Here is a 4138-nt window from a genome sequence, read left to right as displayed (position 1 = left end):
GCAACTCAACCATAACTTTTTGACTTATTAGTAACATCCCTTAATGTCAGCTAAAGTGTTAGCTATGAACTTAATTTCACCTTATGAGCAAAATGGAGATTGAATACAGAATGGCCTCAGTCATGTTAAAAGAAGCAAGCCTCAACACTCCTAGGAAGCATCCCACTGGCTCCTCCTTCCAATTTTAAGTGCATTCATCAACTTTTAGCCAGCCAGCCAGGGTAGTGAAGCTGACAACAGTCCGGAGACTTCACTTCCCAGTTACCCTCTTTTTGATGCCTGCATGCTGCCCTGGGAGTCTCCATGGCTTGCTAGCAGGACACAATAACTCAGAGCCTGCGGAATCTGTGTGCACTGCCTTCGTGTAGACCCTTCAGCCTGGTTCCCAGCACTGCTTGGGGGGAGACTTTGGGTCCTGACCTGAGAACAGTCCAAGACACACCCACCGGTTTCAGCCCTGCTACAGGGCAAGTCAGCCAGAGTCAGGGAGGATGAGCATATGGATGTCAGACTCTGGATATGTCCATACTGACATACTTTTGCTTGTCAGTGTGTTTTTGTCCTTCTTCTTCTTCTTCTTCTTCTTCTTCTTCTTCTTCTTCTTCTTCTTCTTCTTCTTCTTCTTCTTCTTCTCCTCCTCCTCCTCCTCCTCCTCCTCCTCCTCCTCCTCCTCCTCCTCCTCCTCCTCCTCCTCCTCCTCCTCCTCCTCCTCCTTCTCCTCCTCCTCTTCCTCCTTCTTTTTTGATATCAGCTCTTATGTATCACAAGTTGTCCTCAAATTCACAAATGATGACCTTGAACTCCTTTGGCCTGCACCTCCCAAGGGCTGGGATTACAGGTGTGTGGACCACACCTGGCTTGTTAATTTTTTAAAGTCTCTTTTATGCTGCAATTGATCTTGGTCTCACCTATATAGTAAAGAACTGCCCTACACAGTTTCCCACATTCGGGATTGCCCCTGCATGGTGACAGCCTACTTGATTCTCTGTCTTCTGTTCTTTCTAAAAGCAGGTAAGTTAGGCAGTTTTACCAAGAGGGTTGTACAGAGAACAGGGTTAAAGAGAGAATAAGCTAGACACAGGTAAAGACAGAGTGAGCCAGAGAATTAGAAGTCAAGAGATAACCTGCTTAGGCTCTTATCTGGTACCTGCTCCATGGGAGGGGAATTCATACCTGTTACTATAAATCCAAACAAAAGCCATGGCTGGGAGGTCTTAGTCACTACCACAAGCTCTGTTGTTGTTTTTCAACACAGATGTGATGTGTCTGTCAACAACTAAATATCTATGTTTGTGCTCACAGGTTAATGCTGAGCTCTGCTCAGAAAAGCTTCCTACAGCAGTCCTTAGGAAGACAGAAACTCAACACTGGTCAAGAAGTTCTGGTAAAAATACATGAAAAATTATATACACATCTTCAAAAAAGGAAATCATAGTGTTTTCTAGCTGGATGGATGATAGATGAATGATGATGATGATATGATAGATGGATGTATGATAGGTAGCTAGATAGCTAGAGATGATAATATCTAGCTAGCTACAAGGATAGTAGATGATGATGAATAAATGATAGATAGATAGATAGATAGATAGATAGATAGATAGATAGATAGATAGATAGATAAATGAAGATAGATGGTTGATAGGTAGATACATAGACAGACAAATTGTAATGATGGATAGATGATAAGTAAGTAGACAGACAGACAAATAGATATAATGGATAGACAATGAATAGTTAGGTATGATAGAAGACAGATGGGTAGACAGACAGACAAATGTCATGAATAGCTACTATCTTATATGGTGTCTTAAGAGAAGGAAGCAGAAGATAAAGGTTAAGTAAGTTGCTCAAAGCCACATTATCTTGTAGGAAGCAAATATAAATGTTTCATTTTTGTCTCCTATGTGATGGTTTGTATATGCTTGGTAAAATGAAATTGTTCTTCAGTTTTTCTCAGGAAGCAATAAAGCCTGTTGAAGTTTTTAAGGGCATGTAACAATGATAACCCGATTCAAATTTTCAAAAACATGAATTTCTGTGGAAGTTAGTATCTCTGAGTTGTAATCCCAAGATTACTCAAGATCAATATTAGAAAATAAATAAGAGCCAAAGTCAAATGGCATCTGATACACGCGCAGTGTCCTCCAAGCTTACAGTCACTCATGAGACCTGAGAAACTGAAGGTCACATGTGCTTGTGGTCTTCACTGTCACAGCTGTGTAAAACCATGCAACCATGTCTGCCTTAGGATGGGGAACTGAGGTCATCAAATCACCCCCAAAGAGGCTAGTGAGAGAGCTGGCCTTTGGTTTTTGGGTGTCTTTTTTTTTTTTTTTTTTTTTTTTTTCTATCTGAGCTGTTACAAAAGATCAGGCTGTCACCTGCTGCTTAACCATGTATGACAAAGTCAAAGTCTCTTTTCCTTAATCACTAACTAGATATCCCATAAGTCAACATTAAAAAGGAAAACAGTAACAACGGGGAACATCAATTTCTTAGAAGAAGAGGGAGTACTATGCATGAGAGAAACTTATTGATAAAAATCAGCCAAAGGTTTCTCTGGATAAAGTCTGCAAGACTTGGGAGTAAAAGGAAGGCGCTACTATTTATTGTAGAAAAACAAGCTAGCACTTCTTTCCCCTTAATTTCAGGTTCTTATGACAGGAAACTGACTTCACCTTTCAGACACAGGTGTGCTGCACTCAAGGGAAATGGCCCTCAACTCTCACCCCATCTGACATTTGTGTCCACGGAGATACAAAGATAAGAGAGAGAGAGATGGAGAGAGAGTACACACATATACATTAGGGAGCTCCAATTCTGCCCCTACCATTTCTTTGCTGGTTTAGGCTGAGAAATCCCAAAGTATGAGATGCCAGCCATAGCAACAGTGAATTCAGGAGTTTATTCCTTGCTCTCATAAAATGGATTTGCTGTCAGCTTGAGCGTAGCTCATTAAGGTACCAAGTGTTATCTGCAAGTGGAGAGGATAAACTGCTTAGAGACCTTGAGTCAAGCAAAGCAGGGACCCAAGAGCTCTGTGCACCTCCCCCTCCATATCCTCACATAAGAGAAATTAGTTCAGTGACCAGTTATGGAGGTGGGCTTCTCACTTCAATCCCCACTCCTCCTTCTCCTCCTCTCAACAGAGAACTTGTGCACAGGTCTTAACACCGTTGTGCCTACGTTTGCCCACCGAAAGACGAAGGCGAGGCAAGCGTCTTATTTGATTCTCAGAGAACCACAAAACCCCGGAGCACCCCTGTCACACATCAACTGAAACTTCAGCATTAAGCACCTAGTTCAAGGTCACCTTGGTAGTGGGCAGAGCAGGGACTGGAAGTAAGCTTCTCCCCTGCAGAAGAAAGGCTGTGAGGCAGACAAGGTCCTCCTCTCTGCTTCCCTGCCTGTGTCCTATCTCCAGGGCAAGTTAGTTTTATAAATACAGTGGATCACAGGTATGCCAGACACTCCCACCCCACAGGACACTGGGAAGAGAAAACACAAAAACATGGCACACCACTGTGGAACCCACTGATGTACTTCACCGAGTCGTCTCTAAGTGCATGCCTCGGTTTTATAAATTTATTTAATACAGCTCTTAACTTTTTTTTTACCCCATGGTACTAAGGGACTCCCTTAGTTTCCTTTGTGTGTATACTGCATATGGTGTCCTCTCCTTCCTCCTCCTCTCCCTCTCTTCCCCCCTCATCTCCCCTCCCCCTCCTCCCCCTCTCTCCCCCCTCCTCCTCCCCCTCCTCCTCCTTCCCCTCCTCTCCTTCCCCCTCCTCTCCCTCCCTCCCCTTCCTCCCTCTCCTCCCTGTAGAATGAATCTTTTACTTCAGTTTGTCCTCCTCAGGAATTTTTATTTCTAGCTGAGACACCTGTAATCTTAGGTTCCTTCTTTCCTGACTTTTGTTTTCTTTTGACAGTTTAACTCCTGGAAAGGAGGTGAGATCATTCCTAGTATAATGTGCATGGTTAATAAAGCTTAATCTACTGTCTTTTGAAGGGTTTTTTAAAAAAAATCACTTTGAACCAAAAGAGACTCTAACTGGGGGATTCTAGTAGTGGTCAAGTAATCTGGACAAAGAAAGTCCCCTGACAGGAACTGAAGAGTAAGTCCCACAATGCT

The sequence above is a fragment of the Micromys minutus genome (genome assembly GCF_963924665.1).
Source record: "Micromys minutus genome assembly, chromosome: 2".
In the NCBI taxonomy this organism is placed as follows: Eukaryota; Metazoa; Chordata; class Mammalia; order Rodentia; family Muridae; genus Micromys; species Micromys minutus.
Note: the sequence above shows the minus strand (reverse complement) of the source record.